Source organism: Castor canadensis, chromosome 1, assembly GCF_047511655.1.
Source record: "Castor canadensis chromosome 1, mCasCan1.hap1v2, whole genome shotgun sequence".
NCBI classification, from domain to species: domain Eukaryota; kingdom Metazoa; phylum Chordata; class Mammalia; order Rodentia; family Castoridae; genus Castor; species Castor canadensis.
The window spans coordinates 164992716-165012245 of NC_133386.1; positions in this window are offsets into that span (position 1 = coordinate 164992716).

Sequence of the window (19530 nt, forward strand, 5' to 3'; positions counted from 1 at the left end):
CACTTCAGGAAGTACTTGCTCCAAGAGGCCCTTCCAGTAATTGTTGTTAGGGCCAAACATGCTGGGCTGGCACCAGGATGGCCTGCCCTCTCCAGGCCAAGGGTCTGTCCAGGGCAGTGGGTGCAGGAAGGTGAAGAGGCCGGGAGGTGGAGGAAGGGGGAACAGAGGGATCAAACCAGGAAGAAATCTTGGACTAGGGCTTCTTTTTCCTTTAGCTAGTAATGCCAGGAGCTGCCTGCCTCTGGGTTTATTTCTCTCTTCCAGCCATGATTGCACTGATTAATGATAAGCCAGATTGTTGCTGTTGATAGCTGGCTGGCCAGCAAGAAGTATCCAGTGCCACGAAAGAAGCAGAGGCTTTGGCGTTTAAGACCTTGGGCTTGAATGCTGGCTTTGCCTCCATGTGTGCCTTAGGTCCTTCTGAATCTCCTCTTCCTCTTCCTCTTCCATAAGAAAGGAATGATAACCAGCTTGAGAGGTTATAAGGATGAGATAAGCTAAGATTGATGAGCCTGTCATCTATACAATGGCAGTGGGAAAACGTTAGCTTCCTCCCTTCTCCTGAACAGCAAGACAATGGAGGAGCTGGTGTGGGGAGGTGCTTAGGCGGCAGATGTCCCATTTCCCTGTGTTTCTCTCTATCACAGTTTGCATGGACTGGGAACTGAGCCTGCTCCAGCCAGAATTTTCCAGACAGCTGCCTTGGCTTCTCTGCATAGCCTTGCCCATGACTCCTGGTTAAACCTGCAAACCAGTCCCCTCCTGTCCCACTAAACCTGGCAACTTCAGTGCCACCTCTCCATCTGACTGCAGCTCTGTCACTCCCTTGTCATGTGACTAAGGCCACCAGTCCTGCCTCTGAGGTACAAAATGAGCTAGAGGCAGGGGAAGAGTAACTGAGTAATGGATCTCTCAAACTGATCTTTAGTTATAATAATAAGCATTTGTTGAGCACAATGTGCAGGCTCCATTCTAAGCCTCTCATGTGAACTCAATTAATCTTCATGAGTACATTTTGTGGAAAGTACTACTCATATCCCCATTTTATAAAGGAAGAACTGAGTCTCAGAGAGTTTAGTCACTGGACTAAGGCCACAGGATTGGTATGTGCAGGTAAAACATGAAACTATTTCTAACATAGTATTTCTTTGTTTTCCCATCATACAAGTGGATCTTAAACCAGAAAAAACAAAAACTGGTAGCCTCTCTTTTAGGCAGATACTGCAAAATAGAATTTCCCATAGGAAACCCACCTTTGAAAACCCCACACTAAGTTGGAAGGGCAAAGTATGAGTCAGGGTGTTCTCCAAAGGGAGAAAAAGCAAAAAGCATGATGTACCCAACCTGTCTTCTGAGTAATATGAGTGTGATCCTAGACTGGTTTGTGCTCCTCTCTGGTCCTCAGGATCCTCGTCTGTAAAAAGAGAATATAAAATTAATTCACAAGACCCCTTTTAATTCTCCCATTCCAGGATGCTAAAGAAAAACCACCATTCATGGAGCGTTTCCTCAGTGCCAAATACTGTGCTATGCATTTTACGAATCATAGCCAACCTTAATAGAGCACTGGCTATTCACCAGGCTCTGCTGTAAGTACTTCTCACCTATATTATCTCATTTACACTCGGACAGCATTAAGAGGAAGGTACCATTGTCCCTTCTCTCTCCCAGGAATCTAAGGTTCAGAATAGCAGTACAAATTCACCAAAAGCTACCTCACAGTAAGTGATGTTGCTGGGGCTTGAATCCAGATTTGTCTGACTCCAGAAGGCATGCTTTTAATCACTGTACCACTTAAGAACCTCCTCAATGTCAGGCAAGGACATACACCAGGAGCAGGCAGTGTTGGTTTTTGCTTGCCCACTGGCTGTCCATCTGCAGTTGCTTTTTTTCCCATTCCAATCATCAATCACAGGTGACTTAACTGGGTCAGGGAGGAGGAGTCCCCCCAGCTGCCAGGTATGTCTACAGCAGCCCACTTCCCACAGTCCTTCCTGTTGACTTCATGACAACGTCAGGAAAAGTCCTGTCTTTGAAAATAAATGATATAGTTGGGGGTGGGTCCTCTTATTTATTTAGTTGTACCCTTCCTCCTCTGCCTCAAGACTAAACTAGATGCCTGGCAGCTCTGAGTATTTTCTCTGAGCTGGAAAACCAAGTCCAAGTGCTCAGAATGAACAGGTTGGGAAACCTGAGATGCACACAGACATCAGGGAAAATTCCATGAGTGGTTGCCTGTGGTGAAAGGACAATATGGCTCTGCATTTGCTCTCCCCAGGATAACTTGGAAGCTGCTCCCTTTCCCCCTTCTCGCACTCCAAGTTAAGGGAACTGAAACTTTTGAAGGCATCACAGCCTGAAGGAACTGGCTCCTCTAGAACAGGGGATGGGAGAGCAAGCAGGTCCCAGGATTATTTGTCCCAGAAGGGTCACAGCAGTCCCTGACCAGCAGGCCAGGACAGGTCTTCCTGACTCAAGTATAAATCCCATTAATCCTGTAGGCTGCCTGCAGATGGGCCAGAGATGCAGATCATCCCAAGCAGAGGAAAGATCCAGTAAGACTATCAAGGCATGCTGCTGCTGAAGGTAAGGTCTCAGAGAAGCTGTCCAGAAGCAGGCAGCTTGAATTGAAAGAAACTTCCATTAAAAATGGAAGGTTCTGCCACGAATAGCCAAGACAATACTCAGTCAAAAGAACAATGCTGGAGGTATCACAATACCTGACTTCGAACTATATTACAAAGCAATAACAATAAAAACAGCATGGTACTGGCACAAAAACAGACATGAAGAGCAGTGGAACAGAATAGAAGACCCAGATATGAAGCCACACAACTATAACCAACTTGTCTTTGACGAAGGTGCAAAAAATATACGATGGAGAAAAAGCAGCCTCTTCAACAAAAACTGCTGGGAAAACTGGTTAGCAGTCTGCAAAAAACTGAAACTAGATCCATGTATATCACCCTATATCAAGATTAACTCAAAATGGATCAAGGATCTTAATATCAGACCACAAACTCTAAGGTTGATACAGGAAAGAGTAGGAAATACTCTGGAGTTAGTAAGTATAGGTAAGAACTTTCTCAATGGAACCCCAGCAGCACAGCAACTAAGAGGTAGCATAGATAAATGGGACCTCATAAAACTAAAAAGCTTCTGCTCAACAAAAGAAATGGTCTCTAAACTGAAGAGAACACCCACAGAGTGGGAGAAAATATTTGCCAGCTGCACATCAGACAAAGGACTGATAACCAGAATATATAGGGAACTTAAAAAACTAAATTCTCCCAAACTAATGAACCAATAAAGAAATGGGCAAGTGAATTAAACAGAACTTTCTCAAAAGAAGAAATTCAAATGGCCAAAAAACACATGAAAAAATTCTCACCATCTCTAGCAATAAAGGAAATGCAAATTAAAACCACACTAAGATTCCACTCACCCCTGTTAGAATAACCATCATTAGCAACACCACCAACAACAGGTGTTGGCAAGGAGGCACAGAAAAAGGAACCATCTTACACTGTTGGTGGGAATGTAAACTAGTACAACCACTCTGGAAGAAAATTTGGAGGCTACTTAAAAAGCCTCCAAAGACATTATCTACCATTGGATCCAGCAATACCACTCTTGGGGATATACCCCAAAGACTGTGACACAGGTTACTCCAAAGGCACCTGCACACCCATGTTTATTGCAGCACTATTCACAATAGCCAAGTTATGGAAACAGCCAAGATGCCCCATTACTGACGAATGGATCAAGAAAATGTGGTATCTATACACAGTGGAATTTTATGCAGCCATGAAGAAGAACAAAATGTTATCATTCACTGGTAAATGGATGGAATTGGAGAACATCATTCTGAGTGAAGTTAGCCTGGCCCAAAAGACCAAAAATCGTATGTTCTCCCTCATATTCGGACATTAGATCAAGGGCAAACACAACAAGGGGATTGGACTTTGAGCACATGATAAAAGCGAGAGCACACAAGGGAGGTGTGAGGATAGGTAAGACACCTAAAAAATTAGCTAGCATTTGTTGTCCTTAATGCAGAAAAACTAAAGCAGATACCTTAAAAGCAACTGAGGCCAATAGGAGAAGGGGACCAGGAACTAGAGAAAAGGTTAGATCAAAAAAGAATTAACCTAGAAGGTAACACACATGCACAGGAAATTAATGTGAGTCAATGCCCTGTATAGCTATCCTTATCTCAACTAGCAAAAACACTTGTTCCTTCCTATTATTGCTTATACTCACTCTTCAACAAAATTAGAGATAAGGGCAAAATAGTTTCTGCTGGGTATCAAGGGGGTAGGGGGGAGAGGGAGGGGGTGGAGTGGGTGGTAAGGGAGGGGGTAGGGGCAGGCGGGAGAAATGACCCAAGCATTGTATGCACGTATGAATAATAAAACAATAAAAAAAATGGAAGGTTCTGTGAGGTCACTCACTACTAGTTCACTACATTGCACGTTCACTCCCTGTAAACAATTTCAACCCACTCATTCAGAGTCTCTTTACTCTATTGAAATTAAAAAACAAAAAAACAGTAATTTCTACAACAAAAGCAGAAGTATCCTCATTTTAGAGAACAGTGTGGGTATGTCAAGAATTCCATTTGTTGAAAAAAGAGAATTCCATTTGCTACCAGCAGGAGGACTAGTCTTGACTCCTCACTGTGTGTTTTGGGCATTGGTCATTAAGATTTTGATCAACTGTACCCAACATTTTCAAACATCACTTGGTACATGTTTCTTGACCTTCGGTAATACTGGTGTAGTTTTATTTCTGGACCCAGTGGAAATACAGAACCACAGGTCTGATTTCAAACCCCAGCTTAGCCATTTTATTTTTGAAGATCCTAAATGAATCCCCAATGCTTCCTGGGTCCCGGTGTTCCCATCTATGAAATGGAGCTGGTACTAATACTACCTTCCTCAAAACATTGTTATGAAGCTCCAAAAGGATAACGTCTATAGAAGCTTCTGGAACATAGTAGAGACTCTACAAAGTTGATTCTTTCTCTTTACTTCTCACGTAAAGCAAAGAAAATACTTTAAAAAACGAAATTATGAAACAAAACAACAAACAAATACACCAACTTGTCCATACCTCGCTCCTCTCAAGATACTTGCACCTTTGTTTCCTAATCCCACCACCTATACCTCAAATCCACACACCCTGGTCCCCTATGCTAAGAAAATGTCTGATATCCTCCTCCTCCCGAGGCCTAGCAGAGTATCTCCCTTAGTGGGCCCACAGACAAGGTTGTAGAAGTCACTTTGTCAAGTCTCCATAGGTCAAATTCAGGTGACACACTGATGATTTGATCCATAGGATGTCTTGAGTAACTCTGGGACCCACAGTGGTGCCCTCAGCCCTGGATGAGACAGTAAATTTTATTTGTGTCCTCTCTGAATGACTCATTATCTCACAAAGAATAACCACCCAACCCAGGAAAGGTATTTACACCATGAGCAACACCATCTTTTAGCAAAAATGAATAAGAATTCAGGCTCTGAAGTGAAACGACCTCAGTTTGAATTGTGATTTCATGAGAGTTCATTAAAATCACTGATGTAAAATATTTAGCATAAGTATTTTATGGTAGCCTGTGATTCTAGCTGCTCAGGAGGCAGAGTGGGAGAATCACAGTTCAAGGCCCGCCCAAGCAAAAAAGTACACAAGATCCCATTTCAACCAATGGCTGGGCATGGAGGAACACACTTGTCATCCCAGCTGCGCAGGGAAACACAAATAGGGAGTTCATAGCCCAGGCCAGCCTGGGAATAAAGCAAGACCCTATCTCAAAAATAACCAACACACAAAAGGGTGGTAGAGTGTTCAAGTGGTAGAGTACCTGCCTAGCAAGTGTGAGGCTCTAAGTTCAAACCCAAGTACCACCAAATAAATAAATATTTATCATAATACTGGGACATGATAAATATATAAAATACAATTGTGTACTAAAAAATTTATAGTCCGCTTGCATTCCTAAAAGGAAACTTTTTTTTTCCTTTGCAAATTTGGAGCTTTAAGCTCCAACCAAAAAGGGTAATATAATTTAGAAAAGAAAAATTTCTAACATTTTTTTAAAGAAAAGTAAAGCAGACACAAGGGAGGGGTGAGGATAGGTAAGACACCTAAAAAACTAGCTAGCATTTGTTGCCCTTAACGCAGAGAAACTAAAGCAGATACCTTAAAGCAACTGAGGCCAATAGGAAAAGGGGACCAGAAACTAGAGAAAAGGTTAGATCAAAAAGAATTAACCTAGAAGGTAACACCCACACACAGGAAATCAATGTGAGTCAATGCCCTGTATAGCTATCCTTATCTCAACCAGCAAAACCCCTTGTTCCTTCCTATTATTGCTTATACTCTCTCTACAACAAAATTAGAGATAAGGGCAAAATAGTTTCTGCTGGGTATTGAGGGGGGGAGCGGGAGTGGGTGGAGTGGGTGGTAAGGGAGGGGGTGGGGGCAGGGGGGAGAAATGAACCAAGCCTTGTATGCACATATGAATAATAAAAGAAAAATGAAAAAAAATAAAAATAAAAATAAAAAAATAAAAAAATAAATAGTCCTAGTGTAACCTGAAAAAAAAAAAAAAAGAAAAGTAAAGCAGATAAATTGGTTAGATTCTGCTCTAGGTACCATGTACACATAAGTTCTCATTCCACTCCCTTCATACCTTTGGAGTAAATCCTTCCCTCACTAGAGAGGCAAGTAGAGGAATAATCAGGAGCAGACTACCAGAATCTGAACCCTGACTTGACCACTGAGCTATACGACCTGGGCAAAGTAGTTTAACCTTTCTGGGTACATTTCCTTGTCCAATGAAATGAGAATAATGGTACCAATAAGGTAATCAAGAAGATTAAATAAGTTAATCTATACAACACAGTGTGGAGAGCGTAACACAAGTAGTAGTCACTGAACACATAATGGCTATTGTTTATTACTTTACAGAAATTAAGTGGAACCTCAAAGAAGTTAATTCTTCCAAGTTCACAGGGTGACTGACAGTGGCAGGAGCAGAATTTAAATCCAAGTCCTTCTGACTTCAACACCAATGAAATGTTTATTACATTACTTATAACATCCAGTAAGAAAATATACAGGCCTTTTTTTTCTTTCTACACAGAAAAGATGAGTAAAAGAAAGTGTAACCTGGGCATTAGGGAAGTGGTGGTATTTCTGGCAGAACTAAGAAAGACAGAGAAAGGGAACTGGTTTGGGAAGGAAGGTGATCAATTACATTAATGGCATGAGAAGCTAACTTTGCAAATAAAACAACAGTATTTTAGGTCATATTGCTGCCTGCAAGTACAGCTGGCATTCACACTTAGCTTGAAAACCCCCTTTTGGGAGAATGCCAGACACACTGTTTAAATTCTGACTTGCTGGGAGGAGGAGGCCTGGTGGCTGTGTTTTTGTGGAGCTGGTTTTCCTGTGCACAGACTCTCCCTGGGGTCCAGCCCTGAGGAAGGCATAGTTCCAAAGCACTAAAGCAAATATGCATGTGCCTCTCTGCCAGGCTGAGAGCCTTCAGTACACAGAACATGAAATCCTGGAGCCTGAGAACAATGCAAACGTGAGACAGGCAACAAGCTGGGCAGCCAGGGTGGGTGAGGTATTTACTCAAAGACTTCACATGACCATCATCAGCTGTGGGATTAGCTGTGCTTAAATTTTCCCTTTAGTGTTTGCTTGAGCATTGAGCATATATTGCTTTGGTGATTAGAAAGGAAGTTGTTGAAACAAAACAGTTAAAAACCTGCATGTGGTCATCTCTGGGTTGTGGGATTAAGCTTAAGCGTGGTTTATGTTGCTGCCTTTTTCTTTTGTGGGTTTTTGGTTTTACCACATTTTCTTCTTTGAACACGTATGCATTAGAGTTTAAAGAAAAAAAAAAAAAGATAAACATAAAGATCCAAACAAGAACGACTTCACGTGAGTGTGAGCTCTAAGTCCCTTGCCCTTCCTGGCTCCTGTCACAACATGTTGAAGGTGGAATTAGGTAATGTTCCTCCCTCAGCAAAGAGAACGACCTGCCAGGAGGGGGTGGCTGCTCTCCCAGGGGTGTCAGACACCCACAATTCATTCCACCAGCACCACGAAATTGAGAGACCAAAGCATTTTTTTTAAAGCATTGTGGCTGTTCAACAGACTACCCTGATTATTTTTTACCAAATGTGGGGGAGGGGATGTGTTTCCACCTGATCCAAATTCATGTTGTGTCAATTAGCTCCATTCTTCAAACCAGGAAGGAAATGTTCTGTTCCCTAGAGAAAGCTTTGAGGGCTGTTGATTCAAATGTGAACATATATGAGCTCCTCGGGGGTATAATTTCTGCCAGGAAAGAATAGATTGGGCCAAAGTCAATGCTTTCATTTTTGTGGGTTTTCCCCCTATCTGGACATAAAGGCAGAGAGAAAGATGGAATAAAAAGAAGGGGGAGGTGGTGTGAGGAGGAGAGTGGGTTGTGAAAATCAAGTAGTGTTGACAACTAGAATGTTCTGTAACATCTAGCACAAAGGAAGCCTAAAAATGGCTCTTTCCACCTCTCTCATTTTCCAGATGAGAGAGAATGGCCCATTTCAAACAGTTATATGATGACAGAAGCAAGATTAGAAATCACATTTTTGCTCTACCCATGCTGCCTTCAGGTGCAAGGAGGTAGGTGTACCCAGCCCAGTTCATTACAAAGACCTTAGCATTTAAAGAATTAAACTATTGGATGATGCTTGGGAATATTTCTTCAAAGATAGTCCTATCAAAAGAGGTGGATCAAAGAAGGCTGGTGGTCAGAGAGTTCTATATCCATTACAGTCTTCCAACTGCCAGCAACATAGAAGCTGACTCAAACTGGCTTCACTAATAAAGGAAATTTTGTTGAAAGTGCAGTGCATGACCAGCTTCTGGAAACACTTGTTCTCGGCAGCTAAATTAAATTACCAGTGATCACATTTTTCCCCATCTCCTTGCTCTGTCTCAGGCAATGTCATCTTTCCCCCCACAGCTAGCTCCTCTTGAAAACCCCATCTCAGAAACTCTCAGGACACTTCATTTCTCTTCCATGGACTTCAATTCCTTGACCTATAAAATGAAAGGTCTGATCATTAAATGAAGTCTTAAAGCCCTTCCACTTTTAACAGTGTTCTCAAAAGGTGGAACACATCTGTTTGCATCATAATGGTCATGTAAAATGTTTGTTAAATAAAAAGCCTTCCTACACTGTAGGGTGGGAGCAAATTCACCCTATAGCTCCTTGTGCTTATTGAAGTTTCATAGACATTTGTTCCCAAGTCAAGAGAGCCTATAACCAGAGGTACATTGGCACTGGGACTGGTGAGATAATTCCTGCCCGAGAGTTAAGAACTGTTTTTACACTTTTAAAGAATTTTCTAAGAAACTAAAACCAAAAAGAGAAAGAAACCCACAAAAATAAAAATCTCACACAAAGAATATGAAACAGAGAACTTACACAGCCCACGAGGCCTAAAATATTTACTATCTGGCTCTTTACAAAAAAAGTTTGCCAATCTCTTGCCTAGAATAATAAGGTCATTGAATGATGGAAAAAAAAAAAGCAAGGGATGGATTTGAACAATTTATAGGGCTGATGAGGCCAAGAATTCCTGGGAGCAAGAGTTTTCAATGTTCCATCAGCTCCATGGAGGATCAAACAAATAAAAAAGTAAAATGTGCTCAAAGCCCTGGAATTTAGTTTAAAGCCCATGTTTTCCAAGGACCTCTTGGAGTCTCTGGCTCTTCCACCCCATTCCTAACATTAGCACAAAGGCCAGCAGAAGCACTGTAAAGGCACAAGAAGGACAGGGTCAGTACACAAGCTCTTTGCCTGAAAGCCACCACCAGTCAGCTTTCATGTATACCATAGGGAACATTTTATTACCAGTCTCTTGTGGCTCCTTTCTAAGCCTCCCTTCCAATCACACTAATCAACTAAGAATCGGTGCTCAGAAAGCCATTTTGGGTCTGAGGGGTCATTTCCCACGGATGTGACCAAGAAGATTCCTTCTCAGACAGTGGGCAAGAAAAGCTGTACAGTAGGAGCAAGAGTGAACAAAACCATAGCCTTGGGAGTCAGATAGACATAGGTCAAGTCCAGCCTCCAAACTTCTTACTCTATGACATTAGACATACACAATAAAACAGGGTATGTGGCTACTCATATTTAAATTTATTAAAATTAAATACAGTCTAAAAATCAAGTGCAGGAGGTGAACTTGTTTGAAGTATGCTATATGCATGTATGAAATTATTATAATGCAACTCCCTTGTACTGTTAAATATTTTTAAAATTTAATTCAATTCCTCCATCACACAACACACTCATTATCACTAGTCAACTCACCAACTATATATAGTTGATAGTCATCATAGGAGGTCTATCATGCAGATATAGAACATTTCCAACAGCATAGAAAACCCTCCTGGACAACACTAATGCAGACAATCTTCTGACAATCCGTTCGAACCCATTCTCTGTCTTTTTTCTACCACTCAATGCCCCCATTATTCTAGGCTCCAAAGCCTTGGGAGCAAATGGTTATTAAGCTTCAACCTAAGTCTCAAATTTCTCCTTTGTAAAATGGACATAGAAACATATCTGTCATGGTTTTTAAAAAGGATGACTGGAGCTAGTAGAGGTACAATGATTAGCAACAAAAACCCTGGCACATAGCAATTGCTCAGTAAGTGACTCTTGTTGATATTGTGCACAAAATTTCATGCTCAGTTGTCACTAACACACTCCCATCTTCCTCTAGGCTGGTGGTTCTCAAACTCTAACATGCCTAAGAATCACCTGGAAGGTTTGTTAAACCCCAGAGTGCTGGCAAGGGCCTACCTCTAGTAGAGCAGGCTGTGGGGGTGGAACCTGGTACTTTGCATTTCTACCCTTTCTCAGACAGTGCCAGGAACCCACACTTTGAGAACTGTTTCTCTAGACAGTTTCTTCACAATACATAGCTGTCTCTTTTGGGGAGGAGTTATTTTTTTGTTCATGCTGTCTTTTCCTGAATATATTGTGTTAACTTATCCCCCCCTACCTACAAAAAAACTATTCCCTCTACCCTTGAGAGCATCCCCTTTGCCAGCTTTCCAGCCCTAACTCTGACTGATTGGACTGGCCAACAGTCTTCTTCCAGCTCAGGTAGAGAGCTGGAAACTTTTTTTGACATTTTGCTTGCTGTTGGTTTGCTGTAACATAACAGTTATTTATTTCTCAGTCTATTGGTGTTTCCCAAACCATAGGAGGTATTCCAATGGTGGTGCCTGAGGCAGATTTTTATGGTACATTAATAAATTTTGATGGTACACAGAGAGACAAGCAACATTAAGACACATTGTAAGGAAGTTATTATTTTCATTTTTCTTTGAACTCTACTGATTACATCAGGGTAAAAAGCTTCAGTCGGGTGCTGATGTATCTCTACCTCCCTTAGCTCAGAGTGTGAGTTAGATAATTCCATTATCATCAAAATAATGGCAACTTGACTCTTTAGGGCTTTCTGTGTGCCTGGCAGTGTTTAAATGCTTTACATATATTTGTATACATTAATTCAACTAATCCTCACAACCCTAGAAGTGAATGAGTCATTATTCACAGTTTACAGATGAAGAAACTGAGGCACAGAACAGGGATGGAAAGTGGGAGAACAGAATTCCAACCTAAGCAGAGTAGCAGAGAATGTGTTCTTAACCACATGATACTGAGCTAGAGTTTAACAATTCTACTTTGTATTCATTTGATTTGATTTTACCCTTGTTTTATACTTTTTGTGTCTGAGTTTGTTTGGGTTGCTATTTTTAAAAGGCCATGAATTAAGTAGCTATAGACAACAGAACTGCATTTCTCTTAGCTCTGGAGGCTCAGAAGTCCACATTCAAGGCACTGGCAGCTGTGGTGTGTGGCAAGAGCCCATCTCCTGACTCACAAACGATCCCTTCTCACTGTATCTTCACATGGCAGAAAAGACAAGGTTAAAAACTCTCTGGGGACCCTTTTACAAGGGCACTAATCCCAATCATGAGGACACCACCCTCATGACCTAACTACCTCTCAAAGACCCTTTCTCCTAATAGCATCACCTTGAGGGGTGGGACTTCAACATGTGACTACAGGGAACATTCAGACTATAGCTGGAAGTATTCTTATTTTCTGACTATGTAGTAATAAAATATTTCTTTTTCTTTTCTTTTTTTACTTGAATTAAGGTATGGTAAGTTTAAAAAGTGAGGCAAGTCAAACAGAAATTAAGTACATAATGATAGTAGAGGTGGTTCTTGGATTTAATTGCCATGAGGATGATCTGCACCTGGCTTAAAATAACTAGTCTAGAAGTCTTAACTACCATTTCCTGCACTGGGACTAGGAAATGTTCCTCCCTTTTCCCCCATTTCTCCCTATTTTATTCCATGATATTAAATTCCTTTTCTAATAAACTTTACTATTACTAAAAACAAAAAAAAAAGTGGAAGGAAGCTTCTTGTGTCAATCAGGATCCAGACACAGATCAAATGCCACTCTCAAAGTCTTAATCAGGAAAGAGAGTAAGAAGGTGATATTTATAGGGATGTAGGCAGACAGGATAGGAAAGGGTTGGGGGTAGCAACTTGCCAAGGACTAACCACAGAGGGAGGCTGTTCCCATCCAAAAGGCCAAAGGTAGACAATGGTATTACCAGATTATGATGAGAACTATGCCAGCTGTAACAGTGGAAGAGTTTTTGTTGTCCAACAAAAACTGAGACAGAGCTGAACAGCTATGAAAGGGGAGAGCCAGCCTGTTTCTACTCTAGCCTTTTGATCCCCTTCCTGTCAGGACCTGCCATAGATGGAATCCAATTGGAGGCCAGTAGACATAAGTGCCTAGGAAGCCATCCATACAGATCTATCTCAAAGCAGCCCCAAGGAGAACAGCAATGGGGCTCGAGCAGTCAGCAAAGCATAACCAGCATTATAGCTGATGCAGTGTAGTACACAGAGTAGTGCTTCTAGCAGACCTCAAAGCACAGTTGTTGCTTTGAGTTGCACTGACTTATTGGAGATATTAGTTGTGAGTACATGGTACTGCGTTGTAAAGACAACTGGACCCTGGACCTCTAGGATTTCACTTCTAGCTTATCTGGGCAAGTGAATCATCAGATTTCACTGCTCTCTTGGGGCTTGAGTCACAGATGTGCAGATGGAGCTGCTGGTGTCTGCAAAATGTTTCAAGCTGTAATTATATCCTCCACCTCCTCAGAGTGTCTAGACTAGATTTGCCAGAGCTGGAAAAAAAAAAAATAACTGCAGCTTTTGGCGGACCTCAAACCAGTGGGAATTCCTTAGTGGAGACCTTTTCCCAGAGCACACAGGAGCAAATCCTCAGAAGCGGTGGCAGCTTCCGCTCGAGGGATAAAGATGAAAAGGGTACTGAGGGATTTCCTGTAAAAGTCTCAGTGGGAAAGTCCTGTCAGGCACCGTAAGTAGAAACATGAAAGAATCTTTTAGGGATATCTGGGAAAAGTTTTTGAATGACTTACTTTTAGTAATACTAATAATCATACTTCATCTTTATAGCACAGTTACTGTGTGCCCAACACTGGGATAAGCATTTTGCATTTAATCTGTACAACTGCCTTGTGAGGTAACAATAATTTTTTTGAGATAAATTCTTGCTATATAGCCCTGACTGGACTCAAACTTGCAATTTTCCTGTCTCTGCCTCCCAAGTGCTAGGATTACAGGTGTGTGCCATCATACCCAGATAATAATCCTGATTTTACTTTTGTTTATTTTTTGGTGGTACTGAACTCAGGGCCTTGCTCTTGCTAGGCAGGCACTCTGCCACTTGAGCTATGCCCTCAGCCCTATTTTTCAGATAAGGTTTCACATATATATCTGGGCCATCCTGGATCACAAACCTCCTATACATGCTTTCCATATAGGTGTGATGATAGGCGAATACAACCAAGCCCAGTTGTAAATTTCCCTCACAGGCTGGCTTCTAACCATAATCCTCTTGATCTCAGCCTCCCGAATAGCTAGGATGACATGAGAGGTGTGAGCCACCAGGCCTGGCTAATAATTCTATTTTTAGAAAAAGGAAAGTGATGTCTAGAAAAAAAGATGCTTTTAGCTCATATCAGAATAGGGATCACAGAGGTCCTCAAAGTGCAGTACCTGGATCCCTCTGGGTCCCCAAGACCCTTAGAGGGAATACATAAGGTCAAAAGAATGTGCATAATAACACTAACACATTTTTTCCTTTCCACTGTGTTTAGATTTGCTCTGATGGTACAAAAAAAAGATGGGGAAAGCTGCCGGCACCATAGCACAAATCAAAGCAGCACAACAAACTACCCAGTGGCAAGTGAATTCTTCAAGACCACCCACTTGCAGTAGAAAAAAAAGGACAGCTCACTTAAGCATGCCTTTGATGAAGGAGAATAATTATTAATTTTATTACATTTCAACCCTTGAGCACACAGCTTTTTAGGATTCTGCATGCAGAGATAGGGAGCTTAGAATGCACTTCTATACATGTGCAAAGATCACTATGTCCCAAGGAAAGGTACCTCTATGTCTATGGGAGCTGCGATCCAAATTGAACTCTTTCTTCATGGATCACCATTTGTTTTTGATAGAACAAATGAGGAAATATGGGATTTATACCTGTTTACTTGGTAGACATGACCTCAAGAAATAACTAAATGACCTGTTACTTAAAGGAAAATAACTGATGGTGTTTGTTGCCAATCCTAACAGTTGAGCTTTCAAGTGAAAATTCAAATTTTGGAAAACATATACACTGCTGTTAACTTGTAAGCTTTCCAATACTTTTTAAGACTTTTCTGAGCTGGGGATGTAGCTCAGTGGCAGAGTGTTTGCCTAGCATGGGCAAAGTCCTGGGTTTGATCCCCAGCATGTAGGAAGAAAAAAAAAAAAACTCTACCAGATCTCTGAAGTCATTAATATGATCTGTTGATATTTTATAAAGAAATGTGTAAAAGCTTGGAAAGGCTGCAAAATTCAGTGAAGCAGTATTTTCCAAATGTTCAATGCATCCTGTTACTAAATCATGCACAGGTAAAATATGGATTCAACATGCAAAATAGCTCATGGACTTTAAGATAACAGTATGAATACTTCACTATACCAGTTTCCGAATCCACATTGCAAATAATTTTTAAGAAACTTGCATTCTTTTTTTGGTACTGGCGATGGAACTCAGGGCCTCAAGTTTGCTAAGCAAGCACTGTCAAATTTAAGCCATGCCCCAGTCCTTTTGGTTTTAGTTGTTTTTCAGATAAGAGCTAGTTGGGATTATAAGGGTGCACCATCACACTCAGCCTCAAGTCAATTAAAAGCCTATTAAAATGCACATATTTTTCAACTACATGTCTACATGAAGCCAAATATTTTTCTTAACCATAACCAAAACAATATATAGCAACACATAAAAATTCCAAAGAAATTATGAGAATGTCTTCTATTAAGTTACATATTAAGATTTGCCACTTTTCTCACTACTTGATCATAAAAATTTATCATAAGAATGTTAATTATGTAAAATGTAATTAGTTCATTAATATTTAAATAAGTTTAAAAATAAATTATTTTAAAATTTCTCAGTTGTAACTTCTAGTACAATAAATATCAATGGATATAAACCATATTTTAAAATAAAAATAAAAACAAAACTCTTTGGAGTTTTCAATAATTTTTTAAGAATGCAAGAGGAGCTTGAAGTCAAAATCTTTGAGAAGCACCAATGCATCAGAACCTCAATAGTATAGTGAAACTCCAGAGCTAAGAGCATTTCAGGTACAAAGTATATTAGACTCAGGTAAGAAAACCATGCTGGCTCCAAAACTACAAAAGAAAGCAATAAAAATAAAAATTAATAAATATTTAATTAACTGTCTACAAAAAGGCACCAAAAGCCAACTACATTATCTGGCCAAGTTAGTATTCATAAAGATTTCACTACATTTAATGCAATTTACATGTTCAATTTTCTGACTTCACAAATTCCCCTAAATATACCCAGTGATTGTAAGGAACTCAGAGCCAGTCATAAATTAAATGAAAGTTACATAGAGTCAAGTAATTTCTAAAACACAAATATAAAAATCTTTACAAAATATATTTTAAGTGAAAAAGTATAATTAATGTGGGATGTGGGTATAGTTTAGTATGCTTGATATATAGTGGGAGCTCCAAAAGTCAGGAATATGTAAGATTTATGAAGGCCTGACTTTTAAACATGGCATCTCATTTCCTTTAAGTTAGACTCCTCCTGAGAAACATTTTGATGAAAGGAGGTATCTTCCCCAGGCTAAGAGATGTCTCCACCAGGCGGGACACTCAGCCCTGACCTTTGGCAGGACTGGGGAAGAGAAGCTCATAAGGAAAAACTGGTCAGAAGAGCAAGAAAATCACAAGAGAGAGAGAAACCCAATGCTATTTAGATTACTAAATAGTAATCTCTATTATTTAGCAAACAATCACACAGTGCTCAAACTCTTCCTGTGTTGAAATAAGATCTTCCCTGTCAAGAGAGGACAGATTCACTCCCATTTTATAAAGCTGCCTAGTTTACCAATAAATAAAAAATGGAAAAACAGGACAATAAAATATGCAATGTATTTGAAACATTTTATTTATTTAACAAATCAGTGCCTTAAGTGCAAATACACATGCAGTATAATAGTCACAGTGCAATATAACTGCAATTAATGATATAACTTCAAGATTTATGCAAAACAAATAATGCATTATGAGCACATTGTGTAGGCAATGTGGCCTGGTAAAGTGACCCAAATGTAAAGCTTTATAATGTGTAGAAGTATTCTTTCAATCATGTCTGTGATGCTCTGAGACTCAATGGTATTATGTAGAGATAAACAAAAAGTCTAAAATTAGGTTTTGAGGACAAATTGCCTTCTTTAGATACCTCTGCTTTTGTCACCCACCATTCACCTTATTCTTTTTATTAATGCCAGTATTTTCTTCATGCAAATGTCTGAGCTTCCCAACCAAAGTAAAAGGGCTTATACTCTGCTATGGCTTTTTTATTTTTATAACAAGCATGCAATACACTAATTGAAGTACTGATACTTGTTGAATATCAAGTTGTTGCTTTAATATAATATGACCTAATGAAAAATGCAATTCTCTTCACTACAAATGCATGCTTTTTCTTTACCCTCCAGAGATTTGCCCTCCTCCCCAAACTCATACTATCACACTAAAGGAAGGACACTCACATCAATCTATTTTCTTTGCTTTCTGTCCAAATCCTTTTGAGTAAGAATACTCTCCTCCTACACCCTCCCCAGAAGGCAAACATGAATCTCCTGGCAGCTGCTTCTTTCACCCTCCTGCACAGACACCTCCTTGCATTGTTATTTCACTTGATCCAGTTGTGACTGAGGCATCAGATGCACTTTCTCTGAACATTTAACCTCTGATCACTGAAAAGCAAGAGGTTTGGGTAGTGTCTTTGGCAAGACTCTTCTTCCATCTGCTTCTAGTTCCGCGCTGGCCTTTGACAGCCTTGCGAGTCACACCATGACTCAAAGTGGGTGTGGAAACTGCTTGGGTCTCTAGCAAGTTGAGTAGGTCCAAGGAGAGCTATTTATTTTTTCTAGCATGAAGGAGAAGCAATTTTCTTTCTCAGCATCATGTAGACTTAAGCTTATCACCAATTTCTCTAGAACAAGTGTGTCTCATTTGACATAAGGTAAGCTCTGTTATCAAACACAAAGGCCTTTTAAATTATGATTTCACTCCAAGGGAACAGTAGTTTTAAAATTAGAAGCAGCTGGTGTCCCCAGCTCTCCTTTGAGGATATCACAAAAAAAAAAAAACTAACACAACCTTACCATTTCTTCATCTCACTCCCTTCCATTGAAGCCATCATTTCTTGTCTAGAAAACTATATCTTTTGAAATTGTCTCCCTTCCTTTTTTGGTTTCCCTTACTGTCATATGTCTGCTTGCTTCTGGACTGATCTTTTTGAAACACAAACCTGAACACAACCACTGACTTTGCTCAAATACCTACAATAGCTCCTCGTTGCTTATAATGTCCTGCTTCCAAGATTCTATTTTTAAGGGTTTTATACTTGCAAGCTTTTCCTGTATAATGAATAATTACAAAACTTAGTATCATAAAATAATATCTACTCATTTATCTCAAAGTTATGAATGTCAGCAATTTGAATATGTTAAGTTGAACATTTCTCCTGGTCTTAAGAGACTTGCACAGGCATCTACAGTTGGTGGCTGGCATCAGGTGTCCTCAGCTGGGATTTGCTGCTCTTTGTGGTGTCTCATCTTCCAGCATTCTAGCCTGAGCTTATTCACATGCAGCTGGGCAAAGTTTCAAGAGAAGGAACAGAAGCATGCAAGAAGGCCAAGGCACAGACTTGCCACTCATCACAGCCTCTGCAAGCCATTGGGCAAAGCAGGTCACAAGATCAGCCCAGATTCAAGGTGGCAGGAACTAGGCTTTCCTCCTTGATGGAAAGTCTTGCAAAGTTATATTGCAAAGGACGTAGATACACAGCTTTGTTTCTCAGCTCCCTCTTAATTTCCCCATGCATCCCTTAATTAAAGTTAATCAAAGTCAGCTTTGGTTGTGTGCAATGTAAAAACTTACATCTGGTTGGGAACAATTGAATACATGAACAAATGGATAGATAAAGAGAATACGATCCAATCAAACTTCATCCAAGCGAGAGTGTCGAAGTGTGTAGGGTAGGTGAAAGAGATTCAGAGTGTGCCATATTCTAACTGCTTGTGAGCATCACAGAAGTTAGCAAACCTCTGTCCCCTCCTACTTGCATACTCACCCTATAGTCACAGCCTCTAATAGCTTGAAATTGCTTTAAGAGCCAGGCATGGAACAATAAGCCATTCACTTTGAACTGCTCTCTTGTCACTACTGAAATTGAATTTGAGAAGCTGACTGGGTGTTTACATTAGGTGGCTATCCTCAGATGTGTATTAATGTACCCATATATAATACTCCAGAATGGCTTAAATGCAGAATATAAAATTTTAAGAAAAGAATATTTTGAGCAAGGAAAAAGACTTGAGGCTGAGAGAATTGTAAGGTATGGTCCCGTTATTCCAATTTAAGCTTTTTCCACCCCTACTCATTTTTAATAGATGTCTCCATTCCTTTAGGAGTCAATTCCCAAAAAGATGTTAGGAAAGAAGACATATGATCAAGCAGTACTTAAGTATGAATAACTGATGTTTAACATCTTCAGTTTGGGAGATCATCTACAATTTTATTTTTTAATTTTTTTTGTTCATATGTGCTTACAATGTTTGAGTCATTCCTCCCCCCCTTCCCCCACACCTCCTTCCCCACCCCCTCCCTCCCCCCCACACCCCCTCAATACCTGGCAGAAACTATTTTGCCTTTATCTATAATTTTGTTGAAGAGAGAGTATAGGCAATAATAGGAAGGAACAAGGGTTTTTGCTAGTTGAGATAAGGA